General features: G+C 39.0%; 1 protein-coding gene across 1 annotated transcript in view; it reads right to left on the bottom strand.

Annotated features, from left to right (window-relative positions):
* TMEM132C (transmembrane protein 132C) overlaps window positions 1-13,146 on the bottom strand; it is a 223,156-nt gene that overhangs the window by 72,047 nt on the left and 137,963 nt on the right. The gene's annotated exons all lie outside the window — the stretch shown is intronic.

The raw sequence follows: 13,146 nt of genomic DNA, 5'->3' as shown, positions 1-13,146 counted from the left end.
AAGTATTTTCTGATGCCCAAGGCAAACCAAGAGATGACCTTTTCCACCAGCAGAGAGCTGCTTGTAGGCTGCTATTGAATATTCCACCAACTGTAATGCTCTGCTCCTGAAGATGACCTGGCTGCACTGCATATTAGATGGGTTTTCCTTTTGCTGTCCCTCTCCCCCCATTAATTCAATGAATTGGGGTCACAGTCTGATTCTCCTCTGTTCTGCACCTTTGTTATTACCTTCACCTGGGACAAGCCCTATGCTTTAGCATCACTTGGCAGATTATTCAACATCAGGCTGCAAAGGACTGGACAACAAACAGTAACCTTTCTTTGCTTGGGGATTATTTCAACAGACAGAGATTTCAGGAATGCACATGGCTGAGTGATTGTCCATGCCTGGCCATGAGAAGTACATGTTTGTGCCCTCATTTTTCTGGTCACAAAATAAGGAAATAGCTGTAGCTGAAGTGACCTGATTCATTAGGTGACCTGAATCGTTTGGGTTACCTCAAATACCCTGATCAATATAATGCCTCTATATCACAACAGAAACGCAGGTGTTGTTGGTTCAATGGAATTCATGCTAAAATCCCTGAAGAAAAACTGTCACTTCCAGAAATTTTAAATTCTGACTAATGCCGAGATAAAATCTCTGTGGAGCAATCTGACATTAAGAATTGAATTTCCAGGGGTGTTCAACTCTGCTGCTCTGGTGAGGGAGCAGCGCTAAGCCAACATGGTACATACAAAACTGTCAAATCTGGGTTATAAATCGCACAAACAACCTACTGTTGCTGACTGCAGAATATACAATTTGTACCAGAAAGAAAGAGGTTAATGTATTCTGGATGCGATGGTCTTCACAGTCTGTTATACATTCTAAACATGCTCATATCTACATGACATTCAATCGAAAAGATTTTTGAAAATGGACAAATATTTTCTTAATAATTTTCAGCAGCATTGCCAGCTCTTCCAAGAACTACATTTCACTAGGAAGTTAGCTGTTATTTTTGCAGATAGGATGTCTGTGTCAACGAGTTATTTCTATAAAGAGACTTGGCCTTTATGACTAATTTAAAGGGTTTCCCAAAGCAGATGGAGCGTTTTGAATATAGAAAAAGGGATTTATAGGAATACTGAGCTCCAAGTATTCAAATATAAAGACAAAATTGTGTCTAAGGCAATACCGGGAAGTAAGAGGTGCTCTAGGCTATTGGAATTTGTCTCTTCATCTCCACCAGATGTCACGTAGTGTAAATTGACATTATTTCCTGACATCAGTGGATTTTTGTTCGATTCCTCTTGCTGATGATCTGGTTCACAGAATGAAAATGTCTTGGTGAAATGGACAGAGGAAGGGAAGAGAAGAAACAGAATATATCTTAGCTGGCTCTATTAAATTATTGTACACTACTTCCATGTTCTACCTATGCCAGCAGACAAAAAAAAAAGGCTTCTGGAATCATTGATGTAATTTACTGGCAAGCACAAAAACATCTGCAACAAGCCAAAGAACTGAGGACATCAAGGTTGTGAATGAAATGCTGTGTGTATGTGTGTGTATACATATATAAACAGTGGGAAGTAAGAGAGATGCAAGAAAACATGTTGGACAGGCTGAATTTGTCAAGCTTAAATTACACCTACTTCCCTTCCCCATTCTCAGTTCTCAAATTATACATTAGATTTACATTATCCTTAGCTAGCCAAGATCTACTGTCAACCTCCTATGATATTAACCACACAACCTGGGCCCTTTCTGTGCAGGGGAACATTGCCAAAGGGGATTCAGATCAGATCTTCTATTTATAGATAAATTCTCTTGCTCACTTGCTGCCCCTTTCTCTCTCCCTACTTCAAAGCTTTGGTAACTGGCCCTGGGTTAAGTGGCAGGCATCTCTGTTAGCTGTATGCTGTTGGCTTACAGAAGTAACACGTGGGCTAGTGTTAAGAGTCTGTGTCAAAGCCCTTTCTGGGGTCACGGACTAACTGTATGATCTCACACCAGTCATTTGTCTTGCCTGTCCTTCTATTAAGCCTGTCAAGAGAATTGGCTCAATAGAAGAAAAACAGGAGCTCCTTAAAAATGTATTGGCACATCGGAGTTGAACCTTTTTGGGTGAAGAAGCTATAAAAAATGACTCTGCAGTGAACTTTGAAATACCAATTTGTTAAAGAGGCAGTGACCTCCCTTCCTGAGCAACGCTTTCCATGGTGTGAAGCCTTGCAGAGGGAAAACAATGTGCATTTAGAAACATTTTCAGAAGTATTTATATGAAGGACTGGTGATGAGAAATGTTTCAAAAAATTTTAAGGCTGCCTAAATATCTGTTCTCTAGCGAGCCTAAGTTACAGTTTAAATCCTGGCAATGTATTTATCAATATTTTCATTCCTGGCTGCATTTCCTGACATTTATGCCAAAACAAAATTCTGTAAAAGGTCATAACAGGACTCAAGTGTTTTTAAGTGTGTGATCTAACAAACAAAACAAATGACCTTCATTCATACTTGCCTGATCCTTCCGTGAACTCACAAACAATAGATCCTGACCACTTTCTTAGACTCAAAGAAATATCCATCTTGGGTGAAGTCATCCATATGCAGAGAGTCAGCAGATGCTTTAAATGCCTCTAACATACTTCAAAGCAGGACTGAATTATGGCTTAGATTCTTTGTAACTATTTTCCCTTCTTTCTTTTTACAGTATTTCACTGAATACTGGCACACCATTGTGCTAAGTGGTATATTACATAGTAGAAGATGGTTTCACATAGCAGGAGACCTTGTGACCCACACAGACAAAACAAATGAGAAAAAGAGTGAAAGGATGTTTATTAGTTCCACTTATAAATGGAAAAATGAGGCCCAGAGAAAATCAAGTCACTTGTTCCAGATCACACCAAATATCTGCAGCAGCTAGAAACAGGACCTAACCTTCATTACCATGTCTGGATTGCAAGGGCTACCCCTTCCTTCCACACTGCTGAATAGCACTTGCAAAGTGAATGCAGGAAATCTGTGGGTGATGTGCAACCCAAAGCTCTATCTTCCAAATCACTGGTGGCTTTGCTGCAAGACCATCCTTGCACTTCCTTTTCCATGAGTACATTTCACTTCATTTCTCCCACACCGTACCTCAGACTTTTGGGATATTTCATAATATCACACCAAAGGCTCCCAATAGCAGCCAGAATTGCTTTTACTGCTGTTTAACACAGTATTGAATTTAAATGGCTAATGTATATGCCTCTCTCACACATGAACACAAACTGCTGCATAGCAAAACTTTAATTTATCAAATTAAAATGCACTATAGCACAAATTTATTGTATCACTGCTCATAAATGTTTTTATGCATTTGATTTTTTTTTTGGTCTTTTATGGTTTTGGCAGTAGATGGAAAGCAATCAAGGTTCCATTTGAAGCAGCCGTGTAAGCAATTCTCATTTAACAGAAGACAATGAAAAATTAATCTAAAATGAGTGTAACTAAGTTTTCATAGAAACAACAAAACCACTCAGACATTATCATCTTCAACAGCTGTTTACTGTCTTCATTTACAAAAGTCCCTGTCAAACTTCACTATTTCCTCCAGGAAAAAAAAAACAACCCCAAGTGCCTCTCTGAGTTAATATAATGCTCCACATGTAACAGGGATATTAAGGATCCCTTTCTTGCAATCATAATACTTAGCAGGGATGATTGAGGTGAAGTAATGTTCAACACTCCCACTCCTGCAAGTTTCAATTCTACACTTTTAACTACAGGAAAAAAATTCAAACATGGCTGATTGGTAAAAGCCTGGGTATTTTCCTCTCTCTCTCTCCTACTCTATGGAACATCTGTCTCCTCTTTTCAATGGGCAAAGCAACATTTTTCATTCCTGGAAAGTTGTTTACTACAAAACAATCACAACTTTCTCAGCATAAAATGAAAACACTTGAAGGAACTAAAAAAAGGGATAATAGCAGAACAGAATATTTTTCTGGTGGAAGGCTTTATCGTCTGGGGATGCATCTCCCAGTATCAGTTTGTTTCAGTGATGAATTTGGTCTGAAGAATTTGTTTAGCTGGGAGAACACTTGCAGTTGGTTAATACTATGCAATGTGCATGATGGGAAGGATGCCAAATAAACATCAGAAGGAAACCAAAGGGTTCAGGGAATGTGCTGCCTGGCGGTCTGATCCCCTGGCACAGAAGTTAACAGGGGATGGGCCAACCTTCTGATAATTGCAGGAGCGGTTGCTCACCCAGCAACAACAAAGTCAGAAGCTTAGTATCTCAGGAAAGAGAAGAAGACAGAAGTAAGAAGACAAATACAAAAGAGCTGAATTAATTGTCCCTTACATGCATATTCCCAGGCTGAATGCTCTCAAAGGCTGTCTCAAGTACTGTTGCTGTGCCTGACTCCAGATTTAGGAGATGGGAAGGAGTTAATTATTGAAGGGCAGCTACAGTGAGTGGGAAGCACAGCTCCTATTGACTTCCTTAATAGTGGTAAAATGTGCAAATCCTGTGGACTGTAGCTGAATTTAAATTACAATGATTACAAAATATAAAGCCTAAAAAAGAGGATTTATACATGAGCAGATTTAGCCAAGACACAGACTCCCTCAAGACCTACATTTTGTTTACATGCAAAGCAGACTATGCCTCCTGAATGACTTTAAATCCTGATGACAATTATTTATATATCTATCCACTCTCCTAACATGGTTCTGTACCATAATTCCTGCTGCTAAATGCCTTGGGGAATATCTACTAGTTATAGGTTCATCCCTATTTTCTGGCCATTGTCCAGCAAACCACTTTCAATGTGTAAAGAGTCCTGATGCCTTCAGTGGGTCTACTCATATGATGCATAAGACCATAAGGACATGTTGCTTAAATAGATACATAATTTCAACAACAATAGCAATACGTTTCTCTTACTGCTTTCGGACAGAATTTTTATGCACAGCTCTTGTGAGTACAGTACTATTAGCCTGTTTTATGATATGCAAGCTGGGGAAAAGATAAATGAAGTGACTTGCCCAAGGTCATACAGGAGTTCATCAGAGAAATGAGGACACAAACAATAAGTGCATGTTTAAATTGAATCCTGAGGATTTTGCAGAGCTCTGCCTACTATGTGAGTGGGCCTTTGAGTACTCTGACATTGTTATAAAAGAAATCAGTGAGGTTATATAGTAGGAATAAAATCTTTTAAAAATTATTTGCATCTACTATCATGTTAACCAGTCCACTTCCATCTTATCCAGAAAGGGCAATGAATGTTTAATTCATGTTAAAGCTAAGCAATCACAAAATGAAGGCTTTTATATACTCCTGATCCAGCTGCAGGAATAAACTTGAACCCTTTTCATTGTTCTAAATTCCTTAATAATAATCAATAGACAGTTAATTAGAATGGATTTAAAAAAAATCCAAACATGCAGTGCCATCTTTAAACAAAACCTAGTAGCTTAAAAGGTTTTGAATTCTGAAAGTGGGAAATATTTCTTGAGAAAAAGAAATGGTGACACACCCAGTAAAGCCCTCACAGCTTCCTACAAAAAGATTTCTATCCACAGTCATATCCATAAGGATTTTACATTCTCTCTCAATCACACCTATCAAAGACTTTGTATATGGTCAAGCTGACTGGTGTGGGAAATGTTAACAGGAGAAACTGCTACAATCTGTATGCAGTAAAATGAACCAGAGGCAGACTCAGACTACGGTTCTGTTTGGCTTTCACTGGCATGTTACTGTAATAAACTTTGGCAATTTGTATCCATGTCATCTGGATCCAGGAGTAAGAGTGAGCACTGGCTGCAATTTACTAACTGAATTTTTGTCATCAGAAAATGCAATGGCATCAAAATAGAACTGTTTCTATCAAGCATTACAAGTCTGAAAAAAACCCATAGTGCTCAAAATTATATGGACTTCCAGATTTCCTTGTCCTTCTGCTCAAGGAGTATCACAGGGGAGGACCAGTAAGAAGTTGCTGCTGTTCCTTATGTCTTTGATCAACAAACTCTCTACAGTCTCCAAAGCTCTCAGAACAGCCACTTTTCAGCAGTATCAAATTCACTATCAAATGAAAAAGGAAGGAAGGTGACATAATCCTGGAAAGTTATGGCAACCGTCCCAAATAAAATTGGGTATTGAAACATTATGAAGATGGGCCAGAGCACCGAGAGCTCTCATTATGAGCCTCCCCTGATGTTAAATGGCCTGGAGATGGCTGTTCAAACTGCATTGTGTGCTGTTTCCCCAGACTAGTCATTTCCTTCAAGGCACAAAATTAAAGCAGTGATGGATGGACTACTCTGCTGTTTATCTGGCCCAGTTTCACAATGTGGCAGTGAGGAACTGTTGAACTCCAGTTAAAACAAAGGAGGTGCAATAAAAAGTTTCTATGAACATCCTTACTGAGCTTAAAGGAACAGTTTATTATTGCTAAGTCACATAGCAGAGAATGAAATATAGGAATGAGGATTGTCACCTGCTTACACTAGAAAGGAACAAGAACAAACATGACTATCGATTTCACCTTAACTTTGCTATTTTCAGCTGTCTCCCTCTTGCTGTTCCCCCTCCTGCCTCAGACAACGTGGACACCAGCCAGGGCATGCTGGGCAGCCAGCACAAGAGTGATCCACTGCTCCCAGAGCGTGTTCAGCACAGCCCTGCTTCCCCCTGCGGCTCCACAGGGCAGCTCCGGAGCAGGTCCCTGCATCTCCTCTCTTACTTTCTCCATTTCAATGGTACAGTTACTTCTGTGCACTTCTCCTGCTTTGACCTACATAGCTCCCTGACTCTCATGCATCTCATGGATGTTGCTACCACTTTTCCTAAGCTAGACTTTTAAAACACCTATTCTTTTATGTCCTCTACTCATCAATCTCAAGTCTTCCGTCTTCTCTGTTGTCAAGCTCAAAATAGAGCTCTTTTCTTAATGCCAAGTTCTTCCCAAATCATTCTTGCTATCCCTCCCATTCCAAAGCACTGCTCAAAAGCTGGCATACTCTCTCTATGCTGGACTATAGCCATATCTGCCTTTCCTGCCCATGTTCAGTTTGAACAGTAACAGAAACAGCATTCCTGGTGCCCCAAATGCCCGTGTTTTCAGTCTCAACTGTGTCCTCCATGCACATTCTCAGAATCTATAGACAAATTTGCAATAGAAGGTTCCTATTATATATGCTACCATCTTACATCTCATTTTTCTACCCCATTTTAAGAAATACTCTTGGTTTTCAGCTTCTGCTGTCAGACTTCTGGTTGGGATGGCAGGTGAAATTTCTGGAAGTGCCTAAATTCCACTTTTAAAAGTGATGGGGTAGCTCCGAGGTTTTCAAAAGCACAAATTCATTTCAAACTCCAATTGCTTTCAAACACATCTGCTTTCTCTCAGGCAGTGGGAATTTGAGGCCCCAGAACTTCTGAAAATTCCAATAGGTGTCAGACTGTTGAAATAACTGCTTTTTTAAATTTAGGTACTACAAACTATAGTCATCAAAGTATTTATGCATTGCTTCACTTGGCACTGCAAAACCTAAGTGAAACAGATGGCCAATGCAGGCTTCCAAAAGTGACTCAAGATACTCAAGAGCTCAACTCACACAGGAAGTCAATACCAGTTTATCTTCTAAATGTCAAATGGCATTTTTGAAAATAGCACTTTTCATTACCAATAAGGACCTGAAACTTTGTGCTTTTTAAATGTTTACTTTCCACCAAGTAATACCCCAGGCTCCACCTGCCTGCCTTTTCATGTTCAAAGGACAAGTGAATACTTGAGTAATGCAGTCCTTACAGACAGGTCACTAGCAAACCAGCCAGCACTGGAGCACTGTAGATTTTTTCTTGTAAAGGGCATTTTTAGGCAACAAGCTTAAGGCTTGGTGAGGGGGAGAGAGCTGAAGAACATATATACTTAGAATTAGCTGCACAGCCTTCCCTTGCTTGCCATAGCTTTAGTAGTAAGGTGCAGAGGCTGCAACCACCCCACATAAGAGCAAAGTTCTTGTCTCTGGGGGCTTAAGCAGTGTTTAACAGAAATTTAAGCTGAATGAAGGAGGGCTGTGTTAGACAAGCCTGGATGGCCTTAATGACAATGGGTCATTAATACATGGGCACTGCTGAGGCTTCTTCTGGATCCCCTGTGACATATAATCCAGCTCTTCTATAGCACAACACTCCCAGAGCACGAACAGCTTTCTGGTCATCGTTATATAGTGGCAGATACCATGACTCAGAAGAGGTTGAAACACTAAGAATTAAGAAATGTTTGGATGCTATCCCACAATGCAGCACCTAGGAGAAAGTGCACTGGGTTTAAAGTAAATGTTATGGACACAAGACATTAACCGTTTCCCCCTTCTGACACTATGGCCCCCGAGACTGGCACAGGCCAAAGCTCTGCTTGTGATGGTGAGTTCCCATGCATCAGCCATTAGATGATCTAGAGGTCACCTGAGCAACTTTCAGTATATTTCTGCTGCAAACGGGTAATTAATCAAATCAATGTCCTCCCCAGAAATTGACTGAAACTAGAGGGAGGACTGAGTTGAGTGCATTTGGTATTTTTAACCTGGAATGTCAAGCAGAGGAATAATGGCCATTATCTCCAGTATATATCTTAGAAGAGGGAGAAGTTAGGGAGGTGATTTCTACCCACATCAGTAAGTCTAAGACAGAGTAAAAAGACAGATGAATGTGGAAACTGGTTTACAGAAGAGACTAGAGGGACGCCAGTCCTACAAAGACTTTGAAGGTTAACTTTACACACTTTTAGAAAACTCTGGAAAAGCCTCTAAGTTTCAGACTTGCAAACCTAAGTTTTCAGGTATCATCACAGTTTATTTTATTTTCAATGGAAACAGATTTGGGTTTGGATATATACATTCCTTTGTACAAATGTCAAAATACTGTCACTGACTGATGGCAATATAGAAACTCTCTGTTTCCATAGCCTAGTGGGTAGGAATGCACAGAAGGAAGCCAACACCATAAACGGTATACTGTAAACTATAAAGTTATATACTTAAAGTATATTTCTAATAATTTAGAACTCTATTCTTTACTTAGTACTTTGCTGTTTTCAGTACAAACAAAGAACCTTATGGTATTAGCCCCAAGGAGAAACGTGACTTCCCCTATAAAAAGAACAACCATTATAGTTTTAGATTCCCTTCCAAGAGTAGTAACTTCAATACCTTCTTTTAAAATTTAAACTACATCTAGTTAGTGAAGAAAGAATGACTTTTGGCATCTTTTTCCTGTATCTAATAATCACTTCCATTCACATAAACTACCTTTTTTCCTACAGAGGATTATTGTCATTAAGCTACTCAGAGTGTGACAATAATTGAGAGGTTTTGGCTATTGGAGTCAGAAGCATTAGGATTTGAGAAAGAGTAATACAGAGACATGGAAGACAGAAGTTGAAATGCTTACATAATCTACACTTGATTTTAATTAGAGACAGAAAACTTTTAAAGGCTCAGGAGAGATTTGGTCTGGACAAGCACCTCTTTGCTTCTATACTACACACAGTTGTAGGCTGGGTTCCTACAGAAACAAATTGGTGACTACTATCAGTAGCTGATAGCTCTTGAACTTTAGGGGCAAGAACCTTGGCACTTCAGTGCCTAGGAAAATGCCATCTCTTTCCTTGCTTAAGATGAAAAACTGGCAGCAACTATAAAACTAAAGGGTTTATACACTTTCCTGAATCTGTCTTCAGAGATATCTGGAATAGTTCTAATAAACACACTAAAGAGAGCATTAGATCTCAACAATTACTGACTAATTATATGCATAGATGGTTAAATAGCTGCATTTCTAAATCTTGTAGGGTACATACTGTAAAACTTACATGAAAAGGAATTGCATAGAAAGGAATCCTCAAACCCTCTTTAACATCTTAATTGGAACAAAAGATCTTTCTGTACACTCTTTGACATTACTCAGGAAACAGCAAATTATCTGATTCAATTGGCTCCTGAGTAAAATAGCAGGGAGCAATTAACTCTTCAGAAACCAAAACCCTCTACGAGAGTATTTATTATAAGAAAAAACATTAAATATATAATAAAATAAGAAATAAAAGAAATTCTATATAAACATAGGGAAATATAAGAAAATATAAGAAAAAATATAAGATTAAAAAGAAAAAATATTCTTAAATGTAAGAAAAATTCTCATGCAGGGATGAGCTACTCAGCAGTCATTAACATTACAAAGGGATGAAGTCTCCAACGGTCTAAGTAATCTGAACAGTTAAGTCACCCACCACAGTCCACAAAGACATGGCTTGAAAGTAGGCAGGATTAATGGTCTTGCTTCCTGGCAAAATGAACTCATGCTTGTATATATGTGAATAATTTTACAGAATACAGGAACAGCTATAATAAAGCCTGACAATTACTTCAGTCAACTGTTTACTCCAAATAAGCCAGGGTTTTTATCTTGAGAGACTGTCACTGAAACTAAGACTTCTTTCTCTGTCTAAGGTACACAAGGAACTCCAAAACTGGAACCACAGAAAATATGATAGATATTGATGAATACAAATGATTTACTGCACTGGGTAGTTAAAGCATCTGTCCATCCAATGTATGGGTTACAGCCAAACTGTGGGGTCTGGGTGTACTCTCTTGCTCATGTGTCTGTGCATGTCCATGCTGCACCCTTGCTCCACTTGGGTCAGACTGTGTGACCCAAGTGCAAATCTTTCCTTCCTCTGTATCCAAGTTTTATGGGGAGTGAGCCAAGCCTTGGGCCAGAAGGAGCCTATAATGTGCTCCAGCCAATTATTTCATACTGTTCATGAGACCCTGGCAAGAGCGTATGTGCTTTCTTAGAAGGAGGACCATGTGGGTTCAGATGATCTCCAGAAGAAAGGAATAAAACACAGGACTCCCACAGCTGGCTAATGATCTCTCCACGGGAGCTGCTGCCAGTGGCTGCTTGGTGCACACGAAGGGCAGAATTGGATGCCTGATTTTTCTTCAATCCACAGCTAAATTTGCAGAACTGTAGAAAAGAGGAGTATCCTTTCTAGCAACCTAGGAAATTACTTGAGAACTTGGCAAAGGAACAAATAGATCACTGGCATGATGACAAGTTGACATTATAAGCCTGGCAAACACAAACAAAAGAATATATATTCACACACACAAATGTTAAAGCTCCTAATGTGAAAGGCATGCTGCTATATTACCCACATGAGGAGAAACCACCACAAACTCTTCCCCCTTCCAGGATCCATAACTCCAAACTAAGACTTGATTAATACTGTGAAAGAATTCAACAGTTAATGCAAATCTCCTCAGTGGCTGGGAAAGGGGGCATCATTACACAGAAAACCCAATAGTCCCATAAAAGACAGACTAGAGAAATCTCTGTCAGGTTATTTGACAGGATACAAAGAGACACTAAGGCCCAAACCCAGACTGGAAGACATAAAGCAGATCCTGCAGTAGATGTTGTCATTATACCAAGCATCAATAACAAATTTCATCCCAAACCTTTAGTTAGTAAGGAGAGTAAAACCAGAAAATGATGAAATGGTAAAGGTTCTTAAAAAAAGACAACAGAAGGGAGAGGGATGTTGGAGCCTGCACATTAAGCAGGTATAAAAAGAGGCTCTAAAAGGACTTGGATGGGAAAACCTGAAGAAAACAACTGAGAGTGCTGAAAGGATATGTTTTTTCATCTTCTGTCCTTTAGGCAGCAATTAACTTGTGCTCAGTGGTGTGCATAGTTAGTAGTTGTATTCTTAAACATATTTAGGATGTACAAGCTGTTGTAAAGTTCTTCATCAAGAGCAGGACTCAAACCTAATGGACAGTCTTCTCTAAACTTCACTGAATGCTGAATCAGGCTCCAAATTAAAACCCTGGTTATTTCTTTCTGTCCTGATAGTTAGGTATTAACTCCTATTAAGAAAGCATAAATTCTACTGCAAATTACAGACACATCTTTCCAAAATCAGTTGTTGAGGTGTAGCACTCAAAGCAAGCCAGTGAAATCAGTATTCCTCTGGGAGCGGATAATGGTGAAGAGTTCACACTTTTCAAACATTTACAAAGTCAGAGCCTATTTATGCACAACATAGTCAGCAGGGTCTGTAAAAACCACTGCCCTCAAATGTCCTGGGTTCTGCTCTAAATGGAAGTCTGTTCTGTGACTCTGGGTATCTTCTGAGATTTTTTTTTTTTAATAAACGCACACGGTGAATTTATATGTGATCCACAGTGAACCACAACAAATCTCCACTGATTTGCATCACTGAAGGATGTGGCAATTATATGATGTTTGTCAACTATGTGTTTCATCTCACCTCAGCCCCAGGAATACTGAAAAGAGCAGGAGAGGCTGCCTGTCAAAATAATTAACACAGCCTTGAGTAACAGAACATGGAAACAATCCCCTTCTTGGATGGTTCTGGGAGTAATGTTAGCAAAAGCTGAGTTTCTAGCCAATTCTTAGTGATCAAGTCCCCTACACTTACCACAACATTTCTAGGTTAACTTTCCTAAGTAAGAGTACTGTTAGGAGTAGCTTGTATTTACTATGCATTTAAATAGTGTTCATCTGTAATGCATAGGAGTTCATCAGCTTGTTGTGAGAAAATCACAGCAAGTATAAATAAACTATGGAACTATGCACGTATAGATAGCCAGAGAGATATGCAGCAATAAACAAGATCTGTTTTAAAATATTCCTTCCCAGTCTCATTAAATTTCTGAACATTTCTCAAGATAAAAATTAACAAATAGCATCTCCAAGTGGAGACCCTCATCACCCTATTGCACTTTTTCAGAGATGACAAAAACACTGTAAGAAATGATAATCAAATACAATTAAAAACTCTAAACCTAGCTGAACAATTGCTAAACTAACCAGAGAGATTATATTCCTTTGAGGATTGTCAGTGGTACTTGCTGAGCTCTGATCTGGTTGAAATCTATTATAACAGTATTTCATGCAAATCATATACATCAGAAATTTCTTTTGCTTAGTACATGCCAATGAACATTGCCACACAGAATCTGTAAACTATTTTGGATAAGAGAACAGATACAAACATTGAAATTCTTGTTAGTTGGTCTATCAGTAATGCTTTGGTTGACAGGGCACCTTGCTTT

The sequence above is a fragment of the Buteo buteo genome, chromosome 11 (genome assembly GCF_964188355.1).
Source record: "Buteo buteo chromosome 11, bButBut1.hap1.1, whole genome shotgun sequence".
Lineage (NCBI taxonomy): Eukaryota > Metazoa > Chordata > Aves > Accipitriformes > Accipitridae > Buteo > Buteo buteo.
This window is presented reverse-complemented; position numbering and strand designations above follow the sequence as displayed.